Consider the following 19,622-nt stretch of genomic DNA (forward strand, 5'->3'; position numbering starts at 1 on the left):
CAATAGGAGATGCAGTGTGAAAGCACGTCCGGTCCGCCATCTGAGAGGGTGGAGCGCATAATAGGGTATGTATGTCTGGCTTCGCCTTAACAAGAAGGACGTGGTGTCCGAGAAGGGGAGTTTTCGGGAAACCGTTGTGGCCATCGCTTCTCGGCCTTTTGGCTAAGATCAAGTGTAGTATCTGTTCTTATCAGTTTAATATCTGATACGTCCCCTATCTGGGGACCATATATTAAATGGATTTTTAGAACAGGGAGATGGAAAAAGAGCTTGCTCTGTCCTCTCCAGGCATTGACCTGGTATTGCAGTGCCTCCAGGTTCAGTGCACCCCCTAATGAGTTTGCAAAAAACAGAGCAAAAGAATGAAGAAGGAAACAAGCCGGCTGCACCTGAAACTACTGTTTTGCAAGAAACATCCCTCGAGTGTGTTGTGCGCAGGTGGACCGACCCCGAAAAATTAGCCCGAGTGTGGCTACGAAAAGTTTGTTTGTCCAAGACTTGCTGGCCTCTGTTGCCATGGCAACCAACTGGCAGAGTTGTTTACAACTTGGCTGCCGGGCCAGTGCTGGTGATGTCATCGCGGGACGTGATGTCATCAAGGCTTTGCTGCTATACACAGCTGCCAGCACAACAAGCAGCTCAGTTGCAGCCGGTCAAGCGACCGAGCAGGTAGGTGGAAAGGTAGGTGCAGTTTATTAAACCGTTTCCTTTGGATTTGATTTCCTGGTGGCCGGCCGATGTATCCTGCTGATGCTGCCTGCCTACGGCTCCAGCTGGGAGAATTCACCCTCCATGTTCTTTGATAGATAGATTAGATACATTAGATAGAATAGATAGGATAGATAGGATAGATTAGATAGATAGATAGATAGATAGATAGATAGATAGATAGATAGATAGATAGGTAGGTAGGTAGGTAGGTAGGTAGGTACTAATAATAAGCTAGCCAGCTAGGCAGCCAGCCACAGAGACAGCCAGCCAGCTACAGAGACAGCCAGCCAAAGAGCTAGCTGCATGTCATGTATGCCAGACAGAGACGGAGACAGAGACAGAGACGTGTATGTCTGCCATCCATCAGGTGGAAGCAGACGCAGTGTGATTGGGGGGTGGAGCTATTCAGATTTGAGAGCAGAAAGGAAGACAGAGGCAGTGCTAGGCAATAGGAGATGCAGTGTGAAAGCACGTCCGGTCCGCCATCTGAGAGGGTGGAGCGCATAATAGGGTATGTATGTCTGGCTTCGCCTTAACAAGAAGGACGTGGTGTCCGAGAAGGGGAGTTTTCGGGAAACCGTTGTGGCCATCGCTTCTCGGCCTTTTGGCTAAGATCAAGTGTAGTATCTGTTCTTATCAGTTTAATATCTGATACGTCCCCTATCTGGGGACCATATATTAAATGGATTTTTAGAACAGGGAGATGGAAAAAGAGCTTGCTCTGTCCTCTCCAGGCATTGACCTGGTATTGCAGTGCCTCCAGGTTCAGTGCACCCCCTAATGAGTTTGCAAAAAACAGAGCAAAAGAATGAAGAAGGAAACAAGCCGGCTGCACCTGAAACTACTGTTTTGCAAGAAACATCCCTCGAGTGTGTTGTGCGCAGGTGGACCGACCCCGAAAAATTAGCCCGAGTGTGGCTACGAAAAGTTTGTTTGTCCAAGACTTGCTGGCCTCTGTTGCCATGGCAACCAACTGGCAGAGTTGTTTACAACTTGGCTGCCGGGCCAGTGCTGGTGATGTCATCGCGGGACGTGATGTCATCAAGGCTTTGCTGCTATACACAGCTGCCAGCACAACAAGCAGCTCAGTTGCAGCCGGTCAAGCGACCGAGCAGGTAGGTGGAAAGGTAGGTGCAGTTTATTAAACCGTTTCCTTTGGATTTGATTTCCTGGTGGCCGGCCGATGTATCCTGCTGATGCTGCCTGCCTACGGCTCCAGCTGGGAGAATTCACCCTCCATGTTCTTTGATAGATAGATTAGATACATTAGATAGAATAGATAGGATAGATAGGATAGATTAGATAGATAGATAGATAGATAGATAGATAGATAGATAGATAGATAGGTAGGTAGGTAGGTAGGTAGGTAGGTACTAATAATAAGCTAGCCAGCTAGGCAGCCAGCCACAGAGACAGCCAGCCAGCTACAGAGACAGCCAGCCAAAGAGCTAGCTGCATGTCATGTATGCCAGACAGAGACGGAGACAGAGACAGAGACGTGTATGTCTGCCATCCATCAGGTGGAAGCAGACGCAGTGTGATTGGGGGGTGGAGCTATTCAGATTTGAGAGCAGAAAGGAAGACAGAGGCAGTGCTAGGCAATAGGAGATGCAGTGTGAAAGCACGTCCGGTCCGCCATCTGAGAGGGTGGAGCGCATAATAGGGTATGTATGTCTGGCTTCGCCTTAACAAGAAGGACGTGGTGTCCGAGAAGGGGAGTTTTCGGGAAACCGTTGTGGCCATCGCTTCTCGGCCTTTTGGCTAAGATCAAGTGTCCGTTTGCTCAGGGCCTGTTGGACGCCCTGGAACTTGAACTCAGTGACTGTGTGCCCAGGAACAGGCTAACGCACTGCGCGGTGCTGTACGGCCTGTTCCCTGGGAATTTCGGCGATGTGCAACCCGGGAGGCCTGGCGCCTTATGAACTGTTTTAAGGACGCTATATGGCTTGCCAGGAACCGCCTCATTCTGAAGAAGGAGAGGATGTCCTTTCTGGACTGCCGCAGGCTGGTCCACAGCCTGCTCAGAGACTATTCCATCATGGACAGATCGGACCAGGAAGAAGAGGATTGATACCCCTCTCCTTCCCCCTCTCCCCTTGTGTTGTGTTGTCTTTCAATAAAGCTTCGGGCCTGTGATTTCCCCTCCCTACCCCCCTCTCTCCCACCCCCCTTACCCCATCACTTGTCTGTATTGCTTTATTGTTTGTTGTTTTAGGATTGTTAAGGTATGCAGGAATGTTAGTGTAGCGGGTGGTATGATGTATAGCGTAGGGAGCCTGTGCTGTATGTTGTACCATGGTGCTGAGTATGTAGTGTCTTATTTATTGAACTGTGCTGCGTCACAGTTTATGTATGCCTGACGACGACTGATTGTAATAAAGATATTTTCAATCAAAAAAAAAAAAAAAAAAAATCTGTTCTTATCAGTTTAATATCTGATACGTCCCCTATCTGGGGACCATATATTAAATGGATTTTTAGAACAGGGAGATGGAAAAAGAGCTTGCTCTGTCCTCTCCAGGCATTGACCTGGTATTGCAGTGCCTCCAGGTTCAGTGCACCCCCTAATGAGTTTGCAAAAAACAGAGCAAAAGAATGAAGAAGGAAACAAGCCGGCTGCACCTGAAACTACTGTTTTGCAAGAAACATCCCTCGAGTGTGTTGTGCGCAGGTGGACCGACCCCGAAAAATTAGCCCGAGTGTGGCTACGAAAAGTTTGTTTGTCCAAGACTTGCTGGCCTCTGTTGCCATGGCAACCAACTGGCAGAGTTGTTTACAACTTGGCTGCCGGGCCAGTGCTGGTGATGTCATCGCGGGACGTGATGTCATCAAGGCTTTGCTGCTATACACAGCTGCCAGCACAACAAGCAGCTCAGTTGCAGCCGGTCAAGCGACCGAGCAGGTAGGTGGAAAGGTAGGTGCAGTTTATTAAACCGTTTCCTTTGGATTTGATTTCCTGGTGGCCGGCCGATGTATCCTGCTGATGCTGCCTGCCTACGGCTCCAGCTGGGAGAATTCACCCTCCATGTTCTTTGATAGATAGATTAGATACATTAGATAGAATAGATAGGATAGATAGGATAGATTAGATAGATAGATAGATAGATAGATAGATAGGTAGGTAGGTAGGTAGGTAGGTAGGTAGGTACTAATAATAAGCTAGCCAGCTAGGCAGCCAGCCACAGAGACAGCCAGCCAGCTACAGAGACAGCCAGCCAAAGAGCTAGCTGCATGTCATGTATGCCAGACAGAGACGGAGACAGAGACAGAGACGTGTATGTCTGCCATCCATCAGGTGGAAGCAGACGCAGTGTGATTGGGGGGTGGAGCTATTCAGATTTGAGAGCAGAAAGGAAGACAGAGGCAGTGCTAGGCAATAGGAGATGCAGTGTGAAAGCACGTCCGGTCCGCCATCTGAGAGGGTGGAGCGCATAATAGGGTATGTATGTATGTCTGGCTTCGCCTTAACAAGAAGGACGTGGTGTCCGAGAAGGGGAGTTTTCGGGAAACCGTTGTGGCCATCGCTTCTCGGCCTTTTGGCTAAGATCAAGTGTAGTATCTGTTCTTATCAGTTTAATATCTGATACGTCCCCTATCTGGGGACCATATATTAAATGGATTTTTAGAACAGGGAGATGGAAAAAGAGCTTGCTCTGTCCTCTCCAGGCATTGACCTGGTATTGCAGTGCCTCCAGGTTCAGTGCACCCCCTAATGAGTTTGCAAAAAACAGAGCAAAAGAATGAAGAAGGAAACAAGCCGGCTGCACCTGAAACTACTGTGTTGCAAGAAACATCCCTCCCTCGAGTGTGTTGTGCGCAGGTGGACCGACCCCGAAAAATTAGCCCCCGAGTGTGGCTACGAAAAGTTTGTTTGTCCAAGACTTGCTGGCCTCTGTTGCCATGGCAACCAACTGCCAGACTTGTTTACAACTTGGCTGCCGGGCCAGTGCTGGTGATGTCATCGCGGGACGTGATGTCATCAAGGCTTTGCTGCTATACACAGCTGCCAGCACAACAAGCAGCTCAGTTGCAGCCGGTCAAGCGACCGAGCAGGTAGGTGGAAAGGTAGGTGCCGTTTATTAAACCGTTTCCTTTGTATTTCCTGGTGGCCGATGGCCGATGTATCCTGCTGATGCTGCCTGCCTACGGCTCCAGCTGGGAGAATTCACCCTCCATGTTCTTTGATAGATAGATTAGATACATTAGATAAGATAGATAGATAGATAGATAGATAGATAGATAGATAGATAGGTAGGTAGGTAGGTAGGTAGGTACTAATAATAAGCTAGCCAGCTAGGCAGCCAGCCACAGAGACAGCCAGCCAGCTACAGAGACAGCCAGCCAAAGAGCTAGCTGCATGTCATGTATGCCAGACAGAGACGGAGACAGAGACAGAGACGTGTATGTCTGCCATCCATCAGGTGGAAGCAGACGCAGTGTGATTGGGGGGTGGAGCTATTCAGATTTGAGAGCAGAAAGGAAGACAGAGGCAGTGCTAGGCAATAGGAGATGCAGTGTGAAAGCACGTCCGGTCCGCCATCTGAGAGGGTGGAGCGCATAATAGGGTATGTATGTATGTCTGGCTTCGCCTTAACAAGAAGGACGTGGTGTCCGAGAAGGGGAGTTTTCGGGAAACCGTTGTGGCCATCGCTTCTCGGCCTTTTGGCTAAGATCAAGTGTAGTATCTGTTCTTATCAGTTTAATATCTGATACGTCCCCTATCTGGGGACCATATATTAAATGGATTTTTAGAACAGGGAGATGGAAAAAGAGCTTGCTCTGTCCTCTCCAGGCATTGACCTGGTATTGCAGTGCCTCCAGGTTCAGTGCACCCCCTAATGAGTTTGCAAAAAACAGAGCAAAAGAATGAAGAAGGAAACAAGCCGGCTGCACCTGAAACTACTGTGTTGCAAGAAACATCCCTCCCTCGAGTGTGTTGTGCGCAGGTGGACCGACCCCGAAAAATTAGCCCCCGAGTGTGGCTACGAAAAGTTTGTTTGTCCAAGACTTGCTGGCCTCTGTTGCCATGGCAACCAACTGCCAGACTTGTTTACAACTTGGCTGCCGGGCCAGTGCTGGTGATGTCATCGCGGGACGTGATGTCATCAAGGCTTTGCTGCTATACACAGCTGCCAGCACAACAAGCAGCTCAGTTGCAGCCGGTCAAGCGACCGAGCAGGTAGGTGGAAAGGTAGGTGCCGTTTATTAAACCGTTTCCTTTGTATTTCCTGGTGGCCGATGGCCGATGTATCCTGCTGATGCTGCCTGCCTACGGCTCCAGCTGGGAGAATTCACCCTCCATGTTCTTTGATAGATAGATTAGATACATTAGATAAGATAGATAGATAGATAGATAGATAGATAGATAGATAGATAGATAGGTAGGTAGGTAGGTAGGTAGGTAGGTACTAATAATAAGCTAGCCAGCTAGGCAGCCAGCCACAGAGACAGCCAGCCAGCTACAGAGACAGCCAGCCAAAGAGCTAGCTGCATGTCATGTATGCCAGACAGAGACGGAGACAGAGACAGAGACGTGTATGTCTGCCATCCATCAGGTGGAAGCAGACGCAGTGTGATTGGGGGGTGGAGCTATTCAGATTTGAGAGCAGAAAGGAAGACAGAGGCAGTGCTAGGCAATAGGAGATGCAGTGTGAAAGCACGTCCGGTCCGCCATCTGAGAGGGTGGAGCGCATAATAGGGTATGTATGTATGTCTGGCTTCGCCTTAACAAGAAGGACGTGGTGTCCGAGAAGGGGAGTTTTCGGGAAACCGTTGTGGCCATCGCTTCTCGGCCTTTTGGCTAAGATCAAGTGTAGTTTCTACAGGAGATCTGGTCAGAAGGTGCCTGGGGTACCCGACCTGTCGGCCTTGGAGGTTTACCTCCATGCTGCTATTGGCAGGCGGCTTAGTCCCCAGGCAACGGGAAGCGATCTCACCTATCTGCGGTTAGCAGGTGAGGTGTTCTTGCGTGTCCTTTTTCCTGTTCAGGAGTCGTTGGTTTGGACCTAGAGCTATGGAGGCTACAAACCAGGATGGATCATCCACCGGAGAAGTGCCATCTTATGCCCGTATACGGAATGGTGTCCGGTTTATCCTGCACGATGCTGGGAAAAAAGAGAAGGGACTGGCCTTTATCGTGGAGGAACTTCTTATCAAGTTGTTTGGAGTTAAGAAGAACCAGATCTTGGCTATTTTGGAGTTTCCCAGACGAGGTGTTTACGACCTAGTGCTGAACTCGGAGGAGGATTGCAGCTTTCTTATGGGTAAGCTGGAATGTGTGAGGGAAAATGTATTGCTTAATGGAATTGACGTTATTTCTCATTTCCCGAGGAGAGAACGCATAGTGACTGTGAGAATGTACAGTCCGTATATCGAAGAAGAGGAGATATCGGATTTTCTGTCAAGATTTTGCGAAGATGTTACCCCAAAAGGGAAAGTTCTAAATCAATATGGACTATGGACTATGAAGTGGAAGTTTCTCGTGAAATTTAAAGTCCTGGGAGACGGGAGTCTGTGTGTCCCACCGGGTCGGTTCAAGATTGGTCGGATCAACGGGGACCTGTTTTATGCAGGCATGGAGGACTTTTGCAGAAAGTGCAAGAAATATGGACATGTCAAAGAAAATTGTGAAGTTCTTTGGTGTGGGAAGTGCCAAAAGGAGGGACATTTGCCTGATACATGTAAACAGCCTAAAGCATGTCATTTATGTGGTAGTGTTGACCACTTATATGTTTCTTGTCCTAAGAAAAGGAAAAGAAATAGGGAAAAAGAAAAAGATGAGCCTGCACCTGGGAAAGTAAGTAGGGAGGAGATTGTCCCGAAGGAGGTGGTCCCAGGGCGGGAGGGCAGCCCGGGTCCTTCAGTTAAGAGGGCTCCCAGGGAGGGAGAGAGGAAAGATAAAAAGTCATGGTCTGAAAGACCTTTTTCAGAGGAGGAAAGAAAAGACTATGAATGTGTGTCAAAAGAGTTTTGGGTTCAGGTAGAAGCTCTAGAAAGAGAGTCTTATTGTAACCATTTAAGTGAGGCAGTCAGGACACATGTAGAAAATCATACTAAAAGGTTTTGTGAAACTTATAAAGTCCCCCCAGGTATTATTAGAAGACTAGAAGCATCAAGTTCAATATCCTTTGTTATGATTCGTTTATTGTGTTTTTTTGCTTTCAAAGGCGGTATGAGACCTTGATTTGTGTTATGTTTATTTGATTAGTTAAAATTCTTTTATTTGTAAAATAACTTGTTTTTGAATAAAATAAAAAAAAAAAAAAATCTGTTCTTATCAGTTTAATATCTGATACGTCCCCTATCTGGGGACCATATATTAAATGGATTTTTAGAACAGGGAGATGGAAAAAGAGCTTGCTCTGTCCTCTCCAGGCATTGACCTGGTATTGCAGTGCCTCCAGGTTCAGTGCACCCCCTAATGAGTTTGCAAAAAACAGAGCAAAAGAATGAAGAAGGAAACAAGCCGGCTGCACCTGAAACTACTGTGTTGCAAGAAACATCCCTCCCTCGAGTGTGTTGTGCGCAGGTGGACCGACCCCGAAAAATTAGCCCCCGAGTGTGGCTACGAAAAGTTTGTTTGTCCAAGACTTGCTGGCCTCTGTTGCCATGGCAACCAACTGCCAGACTTGTTTACAACTTGGCTGCCGGGCCAGTGCTGGTGATGTCATCGCGGGACGTGATGTCATCAAGGCTTTGCTGCTATACACAGCTGCCAGCACAACAAGCAGCTCAGTTGCAGCCGGTCAAGCGACCGAGCAGGTAGGTGGAAAGGTAGGTGCCGTTTATTAAACCGTTTCCTTTGTATTTCCTGGTGGCCGATGGCCGATGTATCCTGCTGATGCTGCCTGCCTACGGCTCCAGCTGGGAGAATTCACCCTCCATGTTCTTTGATAGATAGATTAGATACATTAGATAAGATAGATAGATAGATAGATAGATAGATAGGTAGGTAGGTAGGTAGGTAGGTAGGTACTAATAATAAGCTAGCCAGCTAGGCAGCCAGCCACAGAGACAGCCAGCCAGCTACAGAGACAGCCAGCCAAAGAGCTAGCTGCATGTCATGTATGCCAGACAGAGACGGAGACAGAGACAGAGACGTGTATGTCTGCCATCCATCAGGTGGAAGCAGACGCAGTGTGATTGGGGGGTGGAGCTATTCAGATTTGAGAGCAGAAAGGAAGACAGAGGCAGTGCTAGGCAATAGGAGATGCAGTGTGAAAGCACGTCCGGTCCGCCATCTGAGAGGGTGGAGCGCATAATAGGGTATGTATGTATGTCTGGCTTCGCCTTAACAAGAAGGACGTGGTGTCCGAGAAGGGGAGTTTTCGGGAAACCGTTGTGGCCATCGCTTCTCGGCCTTTTGGCTAAGATCAAGTGTAGTATCTACAGGAGATCTGGTTGAAAGGTGCCCGGGGTACCCGACCTGTTGGCCTTGGAGAAGTGGCTCCATGCTGCTATTGGCAGGCGGATTAGTCCCCGGGCAACGAGAGGCGATCATCACCTATCTGCGGTTTTGCAGGTGAGGTGTTTTGGAGTTCTTGCACGGACTTTGCTTCTATTATTAGATTTATTATGGAGTCGACTAACCAGGATGGATCGTCCACTGAAGAAGTGCCGTCTTATGCTCGGATAAGGAATGGTGTCCGGTTTATTTTGAGAGACCCTGAGAAAAGAGCCATGGGACTTGCTTTTGTCGTGGAGGAAATACTGTTCAAGCTTCTTGGAATTCAGAAGGACCAGATCCTGGCGATATTGGAGTTCCCTAAGAGAGGCTACTACGACCTAGTGATGAGCTCCGAGGAGGATTACAGCTTGCTGATGGGTAAGCTGGAATGGGGGAAAGGGAATGCATTGTTTAATGGAACTGATGTGATCTCTCATTTCCCGAGGAGGACACGTATAGTGACTGTCCGGATGTATAGCCCGTATGTCTCAGAGGAGGAGATATCTGCGTTTCTGTCAAGTTTTTGTGAAGACATCATCGCAAAAGGGAAAATCTTGAACCAATATGGTCTTTGGACGATGAAGTGGAAATTCTGCGTCAAATTTAAAGAACTGGAAGATGGGAGTCTGTGTGTCCCACCAGGACGCTTTAAGATTGGTCGTGTCAACGGTGACTTGTTTTACGCCGGCATGGAGGATTTCTGCAGGAAATGTAAAAAATATGGACATTTAAAGGACAATTGTGAAGCATTATGGTGTGGGAGGTGTCAAAGAGAAGGACACTTGCCCAATACGTGTGATCAATTGAAAAAATGTCATTTATGTGGTAGTGTTGAACACTTATATGCCTTTTGCCCTATGAAAAAGAAAAGGAGTAGGGAAAAAGAAAAAGAAGAGTCTGAGGGGGTAAGTGAAAGCGAGGATGTTCCCCAGTCGAGGGAAAAGCCTGACCTCTCTGTCAAGAGAGGTCCAAGGACTGTAGAAAAAAAGAAAGTAGTAAGACCCCTGTCAGAAGAAGAGAGAAAAGATTACGTAACAGTGTCAAAAACTATTTGGGAGGAGATAGAGAGGTTGGAGAGAGATCTCTTTCTTTCCTGTTTACATAAAAAGGTGGCATTTCATTTAGAAAATTATGGGAGCAGGTTTTTTGAAAGCTATAAAGTACCTTTAGAAGTGATTAAGCGTTTCGAAGAATCTGGATCAAAGTCTGTTACCATGATACGTATATTGTCATATTTTGCATACCAAGGAGGTATGAAAAGTTAAGGTTTAATTTGGTTTTTGATTGTCTTTGTTATGTTAAAATTGGATTAATAATTTTATTTTTTGTTTGTCTGTAAATATAAGAATTTTGTTTTAAATAAAAGTGTTGTTATCCCTTTATGGGATAGTCAACTTAAAAAAAAAATCTGTTCTTATCAGTTTAATATCTGATACGTCCCCTATCTGGGGACCATATATTAAATGGATTTTTAGAACAGGGAGATGGAAAAAGAGCTTGCTCTGTCCTCTCCAGGCATTGACCTGGTATTGCAGTGCCTCCAGGTTCAGTGCACCCCCTAATGAGTTTGCAAAAAACAGAGCAAAAGAATGAAGAAGGAAACAAGCCGGCTGCACCTGAAACTACTGTGTTGCAAGAAACATCCCTCCCTCGAGTGTGTTGTGCGCAGGTGGACCGACCCCGAAAAATTAGCCCCCGAGTGTGGCTACGAAAAGTTTGTTTGTCCAAGACTTGCTGGCCTCTGTTGCCATGGCAACCAACTGCCAGACTTGTTTACAACTTGGCTGCCGGGCCAGTGCTGGTGATGTCATCGCGGGACGTGATGTCATCAAGGCTTTGCTGCTATACACAGCTGCCAGCACAACAAGCAGCTCAGTTGCAGCCGGTCAAGCGACCGAGCAGGTAGGTGGAAAGGTAGGTGCCGTTTATTAAACCGTTTCCTTTGTATTTCCTGGTGGCCGATGGCCGATGTATCCTGCTGATGCTGCCTGCCTACGGCTCCAGCTGGGAGAATTCACCCTCCATGTTCTTTGATAGATAGATTAGATACATTAGATAAGATAGATAGATAGATAGATAGATAGATAGATAGATAGGTAGGTAGGTAGGTAGGTAGGTAGGTACTAATAATAAGCTAGCCAGCTAGGCAGCCAGCCACAGAGACAGCCAGCCAGCTACAGAGACAGCCAGCCAAAGAGCTAGCTGCATGTCATGTATGCCAGACAGAGACGGAGACAGAGACAGAGACGTGTATGTCTGCCATCCATCAGGTGGAAGCAGACGCAGTGTGATTGGGGGGTGGAGCTATTCAGATTTGAGAGCAGAAAGGAAGACAGAGGCAGTGCTAGGCAATAGGAGATGCAGTGTGAAAGCACGTCCGGTCCGCCATCTGAGAGGGTGGAGCGCATAATAGGGTATGTATGTATGTCTGGCTTCGCCTTAACAAGAAGGACGTGGTGTCCGAGAAGGGGAGTTTTCGGGAAACCGTTGTGGCCATCGCTTCTCGGCCTTTTGGCTAAGATCAAGTGTAGTATCTGTTCTTATCAGTTTAATATCTGATACGTCCCCTATCTGGGGACCATATATTAAATGGATTTTTAGAACAGGGAGATGGAAAAAGAGCTTGCTCTGTCCTCTCCAGGCATTGACCTGGTATTGCAGTGCCTCCAGGTTCAGTGCACCCCCTAATGAGTTTGCAAAAAACAGAGCAAAAGAATGAAGAAGGAAACAAGCCGGCTGCACCTGAAACTACTGTGTTGCAAGAAACATCCCTCCCTCGAGTGTGTTGTGCGCAGGTGGACCGACCCCGAAAAATTAGCCCCCGAGTGTGGCTACGAAAAGTTTGTTTGTCCAAGACTTGCTGGCCTCTGTTGCCATGGCAACCAACTGCCAGACTTGTTTACAACTTGGCTGCCGGGCCAGTGCTGGTGATGTCATCGCGGGACGTGATGTCATCAAGGCTTTGCTGCTATACACAGCTGCCAGCACAACAAGCAGCTCAGTTGCAGCCGGTCAAGCGACCGAGCAGGTAGGTGGAAAGGTAGGTGCAGTTTATTAAACCGTTTCCTTTGGATTTGATTTCCTGGTGGCCGGCCGATGTATCCTGCTGATGCTGCCTGCCTACGGCTCCAGCTGGGAGAATTCACCCTCCATGTTCTTTGATAGATAGATTAGATACATTAGATAGAATAGATAGGATAGATAGGATAGATTAGATAGATAGATAGATAGATAGATAGATAGATAGATAGATAGATAGATAGGTAGGTAGGTAGGTAGGTAGGTACTAATAATAAGCTAGCCAGCTAGGCAGCCAGCCACAGAGACAGCCAGCCAGCTACAGAGACAGCCAGCCAAAGAGCTAGCTGCATGTCATGTATGCCAGACAGAGACGGAGACAGAGACAGAGACGTGTATGTCTGCCATCCATCAGGTGGAAGCAGACGCAGTGTGATTGGGGGGTGGAGCTATTCAGATTTGAGAGCAGAAAGGAAGACAGAGGCAGTGCTAGGCAATAGGAGATGCAGTGTGAAAGCACGTCCGGTCCGCCATCTGAGAGGGTGGAGCGCATAATAGGGTATGTATGTCTGGCTTCGCCTTAACAAGAAGGACGTGGTGTCCGAGAAGGGGAGTTTTCGGGAAACCGTTGTGGCCATCGCTTCTCGGCCTTTTGGCTAAGATCAAGTGTAGTATCTGTTCTTATCAGTTTAATATCTGATACGTCCCCTATCTGGGGACCATATATTAAATGGATTTTTAGAACAGGGAGATGGAAAAAGAGCTTGCTCTGTCCTCTCCAGGCATTGACCTGGTATTGCAGTGCCTCCAGGTTCAGTGCACCCCCTAATGAGTTTGCAAAAAACAGAGCAAAAGAATGAAGAAGGAAACAAGCCGGCTGCACCTGAAACTACTGTTTTGCAAGAAACATCCCTCGAGTGTGTTGTGCGCAGGTGGACCGACCCCGAAAAATTAGCCCGAGTGTGGCTACGAAAAGTTTGTTTGTCCAAGACTTGCTGGCCTCTGTTGCCATGGCAACCAACTGGCAGAGTTGTTTACAACTTGGCTGCCGGGCCAGTGCTGGTGATGTCATCGCGGGACGTGATGTCATCAAGGCTTTGCTGCTATACACAGCTGCCAGCACAACAAGCAGCTCAGTTGCAGCCGGTCAAGCGACCGAGCAGGTAGGTGGAAAGGTAGGTGCAGTTTATTAAACCGTTTCCTTTGGATTTGATTTCCTGGTGGCCGGCCGATGTATCCTGCTGATGCTGCCTGCCTACGGCTCCAGCTGGGAGAATTCACCCTCCATGTTCTTTGATAGATAGATTAGATACATTAGATAGAATAGATAGGATAGATAGGATAGATTAGATAGATAGATAGATAGATAGATAGATAGATAGATAGATAGATAGATAGGTAGGTAGGTAGGTAGGTAGGTACTAATAATAAGCTAGCCAGCTAGGCAGCCAGCCACAGAGACAGCCAGCCAGCTACAGAGACAGCCAGCCAAAGAGCTAGCTGCATGTCATGTATGCCAGACAGAGACGGAGACAGAGACAGAGACGTGTATGTCTGCCATCCATCAGGTGGAAGCAGACGCAGTGTGATTGGGGGGTGGAGCTATTCAGATTTGAGAGCAGAAAGGAAGACAGAGGCAGTGCTAGGCAATAGGAGATGCAGTGTGAAAGCACGTCCGGTCCGCCATCTGAGAGGGTGGAGCGCATAATAGGGTATGTATGTCTGGCTTCGCCTTAACAAGAAGGACGTGGTGTCCGAGAAGGGGAGTTTTCGGGAAACCGTTGTGGCCATCGCTTCTCGGCCTTTTGGCTAAGATCAAGTGTCCGTTTGCTCAGGGCCTGTTGGACGCCCTGGAACTTGAACTCAGTGACTGTGTGCCCAGGAACAGGCTAACGCACTGCGCGGTGCTGTACGGCCTGTTCCCTGGGAATTTCGGCGATGTGCAACCCGGGAGGCCTGGCGCCTTATGAACTGTTTTAAGGACGCTATATGGCTTGCCAGGAACCGCCTCATTCTGAAGAAGGAGAGGATGTCCTTTCTGGACTGCCGCAGGCTGGTCCACAGCCTGCTCAGAGACTATTCCATCATGGACAGATCGGACCAGGAAGAAGAGGATTGATACCCCTCTCCTTCCCCCTCTCCCCTTGTGTTGTGTTGTCTTTCAATAAAGCTTCGGGCCTGTGATTTCCCCTCCCTACCCCCCTCTCTCCCACCCCCCTTACCCCATCACTTGTCTGTATTGCTTTATTGTTTGTTGTTTTAGGATTGTTAAGGTATGCAGGAATGTTAGTGTAGCGGGTGGTATGATGTATAGCGTAGGGAGCCTGTGCTGTATGTTGTACCATGGTGCTGAGTATGTAGTGTCTTATTTATTGAACTGTGCTGCGTCACAGTTTATGTATGCCTGACGACGACTGATTGTAATAAAGATATTTTCAATCAAAAAAAAAAAAAAAAAAAATCTGTTCTTATAAGTTTAATATCTGATACGTCCCCTATCTGGGGACCATATATTAAATGGATTTTTAGAACAGGGAGATGGAAAAAGAGCTTGCTCTGTCCTCTCCAGGCATTGACCTGGTATTGCAGTGCCTCCAGGTTCAGTGCACCCCCTAATGAGTTTGCAAAAAACAGAGCAAAAGAATGAAGAAGGAAACAAGCCGGCTGCACCTGAAACTACTGTTTTGCAAGAAACATCCCTCGAGTGTGTTGTGCGCAGGTGGACCGACCCCGAAAAATTAGCCCGAGTGTGGCTACGAAAAGTTTGTTTGTCCAAGACTTGCTGGCCTCTGTTGCCATGGCAACCAACTGGCAGAGTTGTTTACAACTTGGCTGCCGGGCCAGTGCTGGTGATGTCATCGCGGGACGTGATGTCATCAAGGCTTTGCTGCTATACACAGCTGCCAGCACAACAAGCAGCTCAGTTGCAGCCGGTCAAGCGACCGAGCAGGTAGGTGGAAAGGTAGGTGCAGTTTATTAAACCGTTTCCTTTGGATTTGATTTCCTGGTGGCCGGCCGATGTATCCTGCTGATGCTGCCTGCCTACGGCTCCAGCTGGGAGAATTCACCCTCCATGTTCTTTGATAGATAGATTAGATACATTAGATAGAATAGATAGGATAGATAGGATAGATTAGATAGATAGATAGATAGATAGATAGATAGATAGATAGATAGATAGATAGGTAGGTAGGTAGGTAGGTAGGTACTAATAATAAGCTAGCCAGCTAGGCAGCCAGCCACAGAGACAGCCAGCCAGCTACAGAGACAGCCAGCCAAAGAGCTAGCTGCATGTCATGTATGCCAGACAGAGACGGAGACAGAGACAGAGACGTGTATGTCTGCCATCCATCAGGTGGAAGCAGACGCAGTGTGATTGGGGGGTGGAGCTATTCAGATTTGAGAGCAGAAAGGAAGACAGAGGCAGTGCTAGGCAATAGGAGATGCAGTGTGAAAGCACGTCCGGTCCGCCATCTGAGAGGGTGGAGCGCATAATAGGGTATGTATGTCTGGCTTCGCCTTAACAAGAAGGACGTGGTGTCCGAGAAGGGGAGTTTTCGGGAAACCGTTGTGGCCATCGCTTCTCGGCCTTTTGGCTAAGATCAAGTGTAGTATCTGTTCTTATCAGTTTAATATCTGATACGTCCCCTATCTGGGGACCATATATTAAATGGATTTTTAGAACAGGGAGATGGAAAAAGAGCTTGCTCTGTCCTCTCCAGGCATTGACCTGGTATTGCAGTGCCTCCAGGTTCAGTGCACCCCCTAATGAGTTTGCAAAAAACAGAGCAAAAGAATGAAGAAGGAAACAAGCCGGCTGCACCTGAAACTACTGTTTTGCAAGAAACATCCCTCGAGTGTGTTGTGCGCAGGTGGACCGACCCCGAAAAATTAGCCCGAGTGTGGCTACGAAAAGTTTGTTTGTCCAAGACTTGCTGGCCTCTGTTGCCATGGCAACCAACTGGCAGAGTTGTTTACAACTTGGCTGCCGGGCCAGTGCTGGTGATGTCATCGCGGGACGTGATGTCATCAAGGCTTTGCTGCTATACACAGCTGCCAGCACAACAAGCAGCTCAGTTGCAGCCGGTCAAGCGACCGAGCAGGTAGGTGGAAAGGTAGGTGCAGTTTATTAAACCGTTTCCTTTGGATTTGATTTCCTGGTGGCCGGCCGATGTATCCTGCTGATGCTGCCTGCCTACGGCTCCAGCTGGGAGAATTCACCCTCCATGTTCTTTGATAGATAGATTAGATACATTAGATAGAATAGATAGGATAGATAGGATAGATTAGATAGATAGATAGATAGATAGATAGATAGATAGATAGATAGATAGATAGGTAGGTAGGTAGGTAGGTAGGTACTAATAATAAGCTAGCCAGCTAGGCAGCCAGCCACAGAGACAGCCAGCCAGCTACAGAGACAGCCAGCCAAAGAGCTAGCTGCATGTCATGTATGCCAGACAGAGACGGAGACAGAGACAGAGACGTGTATGTCTGCCATCCATCAGGTGGAAGCAGACGCAGTGTGATTGGGGGGTGGAGCTATTCAGATTTGAGAGCAGAAAGGAAGACAGAGGCAGTGCTAGGCAATAGGAGATGCAGTGTGAAAGCACGTCCGGTCCGCCATCTGAGAGGGTGGAGCGCATAATAGGGTATGTATGTCTGGCTTCGCCTTAACAAGAAGGACGTGGTGTCCGAGAAGGGGAGTTTTCGGGAAACCGTTGTGGCCATCGCTTCTCGGCCTTTTGGCTAAGATCAAGTGTAGTATCTGTTCTTATCAGTTTAATATCTGATACGTCCCCTATCTGGGGACCATATATTAAATGGATTTTTAGAACAGGGAGATGGAAAAAGAGCTTGCTCTGTCCTCTCCAGGCATTGACCTGGTATTGCAGTGCCTCCAGGTTCAGTGCACCCCCTAATGAGTTTGCAAAAAACAGAGCAAAAGAATGAAGAAGGAAACAAGCCGGCTGCACCTGAAACTACTGTTTTGCAAGAAACATCCCTCGAGTGTGTTGTGCGCAGGTGGACCGACCCCGAAAAATTAGCCCGAGTGTGGCTACGAAAAGTTTGTTTGTCCAAGACTTGCTGGCCTCTGTTGCCATGGCAACCAACTGGCAGAGTTGTTTACAACTTGGCTGCCGGGCCAGTGCTGGTGATGTCATCGCGGGACGTGATGTCATCAAGGCTTTGCTGCTATACACAGCTGCCAGCACAACAAGCAGCTCAGTTGCAGCCGGTCAAGCGACCGAGCAGGTAGGTGGAAAGGTAGGTGCAGTTTATTAAACCGTTTCCTTTGGATTTGATTTCCTGGTGGCCGGCCGATGTATCCTGCTGATGCTGCCTGCCTACGGCTCCAGCTGGGAGAATTCACCCTCCATGTTCTTTGATAGATAGATTAGATACATTAGATAGAATAGATAGGATAGATAGGATAGATTAGATAGATAGATAGATAGATAGATAGATAGATAGATAGATAGATAGATAGATAGATAGATAGGTAGGTAGGTACTAATAATAAGCTAGCCAGCTAGGCAGCCAGCCACAGAGACAGCCAGCCAGCTACAGAGACAGCCAGCCAAAGAGCTAGCTGCATGTCATGTATGCCAGACAGAGACGGAGACAGAGACAGAGACGTGTATGTCTGCCATCCATCAGGTGGAAGCAGACGCAGTGTGATTGGGGGGTGGAGCTATTCAGATTTGAGAGCAGAAAGGAAGACAGAGGCAGTGCTAGGCAATAGGAGATGCAGTGTGAAAGCACGTCCGGTCCGCCATCTGAGAGGGTGGAGCGCATAATAGGGTATGTATGTCTGGCTTCGCCTTAACAAGAAGGACGTGGTGTCCGAGAAGGGGAGTTTTCGGGAAACCGTTGTGGCCATCGCTTCTCGGCCTTTTGGCTAAGATCAAGTGTAGTATCTACAGGAGATCTGGTCGGAAGGTGCCTGGGGTACCCGACCTGTCGGCCTTGGAGGATTACCTCCTTGTTGCTATTGGCAGGCGGCTTAGTCCCCAGGCAACGGGAAGCGATCACACCTGCCTGCATCTGCAGGTGAGGTGCTCCGTGGGTTCGTTTTTTCGTTTGGAGTCATTTGAAGATGGAGGTGACCAACGAGGATGGAACTGTGCCGGAAGAAGTCCCTACTTATGCGAGGATAAGGAATGCGATTCGTTTTACGCTGAAGGATTCCAGGAAGAAAGAATTGGGCCTTGTGTTTCTGGTGGAGGAAGTTTTCTTTAAACTTCTGGGCCTGCAGCGGAGCCAAATCCTGGCGTTGCTGGAGTTCCCGAGGCGTGGGATATATGATCTGGTGCTAAGTTCAGAAGAGGACCACAGCTATCTTTTGGGTAAGCTGGAATATGTTAGGAATAATGATGTGTTGAATGGTATTGATATCGTTTCCCATTTCCCGAGGAGAGAAAGACTGGTCACTATAAGAATGTATAGCCCATACGTGCCAGAAGAGGAGATTGCTGCTTTCTTGGGGAGATATTGTGAAGAAGTCACGACAAAAGGAAAAGTCTTGAATCAGTTTGGGCTTTGGACCATGAAGTGGAAATTTTTGGTAAGATTCAAGATGTCGGAGGATGGAAAGTTATGTGTCCCTCCTGGGCGTTTCAAGATCGGATCCATTAATGGTGATTTATATTTTGCGGGGATGGAGCTTTTTTGTAGGCGATGTAAACAGTACGGCCATACAAAGGACCACTGTACAGTCCTTTTTTGTGTAAGATGTCAGAAAGAAGGACATGTAGCTGAGTCTTGTGATCAAGAGAAAGCTTGCCATTTGTGTGGGAGCAGAGAGCATTTGTACGCCTCCTGTCCTGTCAAAAAGAAAGGTGCAAGTGAGCAAGAGGATGTACTGGAGGCCACTGGGGGTACAGGAAGTTCCTCACAGGAGGAAAGAAGTAAGGAGGAGATGGAGGATCCAAAGGGAGGCAAGGAGGGTCCCCAGCAGGAGGAAGAAATGGATATTTCAATCAGAAGGGTTCCTAAGGTAAGGGAGAAAGTCCCAAGGGAAATTGAAAATGTGCCGGTAGAGTTAGAAGTAAAAAAGAAAATAGCAAGATCCCTCACAGAAGAAGAAAGGAGGGACTATGCCTTGGTGCCGCAAGATTTGTGGGAGCATATAGACTCACTGGATAGGAGATTCCCTCTTAGGAGGTTGCAGGATAGAGTAATTGCGCATCTGGAGAAGCACGGGGATAGGTTCTTTGAAACTTATTATGTACCCTCGGATATCAGGGAAAAGATAGAAAAGTCAGGATCAAGATCGCCTATTGTCATTCGTTTGTTGTCCTTTTTTGCCTTTAAAGCAGGCATGAGAGGCTGAAGATATGGTTTTTTTTTTTTTTTCTTGTTATAGTAATGGGTTTAGCTTAATTTAGTACTTCACTTTGTTTTGTTGTATAGGGGTTATTAAGTGGTATTGTTTTTTGTATTT

General features: G+C 47.7%; 12 non-coding genes and 2 pseudogenes across 12 annotated transcripts; all 14 read left to right on the forward strand.

Annotated features, from left to right (window-relative positions):
• Positions 1–142: 142 nt before the first annotated feature.
• LOC138773378 (U2 spliceosomal RNA) lies at positions 143–333 on the forward strand. The gene has a single exon (XR_011360081.1). It is a non-coding gene; the product is annotated as a U2 spliceosomal RNA (small nuclear RNA).
• A 966-nt stretch (positions 334–1,299) lies between these two features.
• LOC138773390 (U2 spliceosomal RNA) lies at positions 1,300–1,490 on the forward strand. The gene has a single exon (XR_011360092.1). It is a non-coding gene; the product is annotated as a U2 spliceosomal RNA (small nuclear RNA).
• A 1,602-nt stretch (positions 1,491–3,092) lies between these two features.
• Positions 3,093–3,277, forward strand: LOC138773545 (U2 spliceosomal RNA). The gene has a single exon (XR_011360179.1). It is a non-coding gene; the product is annotated as a U2 spliceosomal RNA (small nuclear RNA).
• Positions 3,278–4,231: 954 nt separating this feature from the next.
• Positions 4,232–4,422, forward strand: LOC138773401 (U2 spliceosomal RNA). The gene has a single exon (XR_011360103.1). It is a non-coding gene; the product is annotated as a U2 spliceosomal RNA (small nuclear RNA).
• A 935-nt stretch (positions 4,423–5,357) lies between these two features.
• On the forward strand, positions 5,358–5,548 carry LOC138773413 (U2 spliceosomal RNA). Its single transcript, XR_011360114.1, has one exon. It is a non-coding gene; the product is annotated as a U2 spliceosomal RNA (small nuclear RNA).
• Positions 5,549–7,940: 2,392 nt separating this feature from the next.
• Positions 7,941–8,130, forward strand: LOC138773491 (U2 spliceosomal RNA). The gene has a single exon (XR_011360143.1). It is a non-coding gene; the product is annotated as a U2 spliceosomal RNA (small nuclear RNA).
• A 927-nt stretch (positions 8,131–9,057) lies between these two features.
• On the forward strand, positions 9,058–9,141 carry LOC138773152 (U2 spliceosomal RNA; annotated as a pseudogene).
• A 1,389-nt stretch (positions 9,142–10,530) lies between these two features.
• Positions 10,531–10,717, forward strand: LOC138773476 (U2 spliceosomal RNA). The gene has a single exon (XR_011360134.1). It is a non-coding gene; the product is annotated as a U2 spliceosomal RNA (small nuclear RNA).
• A 935-nt stretch (positions 10,718–11,652) lies between these two features.
• Positions 11,653–11,843, forward strand: LOC138773425 (U2 spliceosomal RNA). The gene has a single exon (XR_011360125.1). It is a non-coding gene; the product is annotated as a U2 spliceosomal RNA (small nuclear RNA).
• Positions 11,844–12,811: 968 nt separating this feature from the next.
• LOC138773438 (U2 spliceosomal RNA) lies at positions 12,812–13,002 on the forward strand. The gene has a single exon (XR_011360130.1). It is a non-coding gene; the product is annotated as a U2 spliceosomal RNA (small nuclear RNA).
• Positions 13,003–14,604: 1,602 nt separating this feature from the next.
• Positions 14,605–14,789, forward strand: LOC138773619 (U2 spliceosomal RNA). Its single transcript, XR_011360198.1, has one exon. It is a non-coding gene; the product is annotated as a U2 spliceosomal RNA (small nuclear RNA).
• A 962-nt stretch (positions 14,790–15,751) lies between these two features.
• LOC138773450 (U2 spliceosomal RNA) lies at positions 15,752–15,942 on the forward strand. Its single transcript, XR_011360131.1, has one exon. It is a non-coding gene; the product is annotated as a U2 spliceosomal RNA (small nuclear RNA).
• Positions 15,943–16,904: 962 nt separating this feature from the next.
• On the forward strand, positions 16,905–17,095 carry LOC138773461 (U2 spliceosomal RNA). The gene has a single exon (XR_011360132.1). It is a non-coding gene; the product is annotated as a U2 spliceosomal RNA (small nuclear RNA).
• A 962-nt stretch (positions 17,096–18,057) lies between these two features.
• On the forward strand, positions 18,058–18,196 carry LOC138773133 (U2 spliceosomal RNA; annotated as a pseudogene).
• Positions 18,197–19,622: the final 1,426 nt, after the last annotated feature.

Source organism: Dendropsophus ebraccatus, chromosome 14, assembly GCF_027789765.1.
Source record: "Dendropsophus ebraccatus isolate aDenEbr1 chromosome 14, aDenEbr1.pat, whole genome shotgun sequence".
In the NCBI taxonomy this organism is placed as follows: domain Eukaryota; kingdom Metazoa; phylum Chordata; class Amphibia; order Anura; family Hylidae; genus Dendropsophus; species Dendropsophus ebraccatus.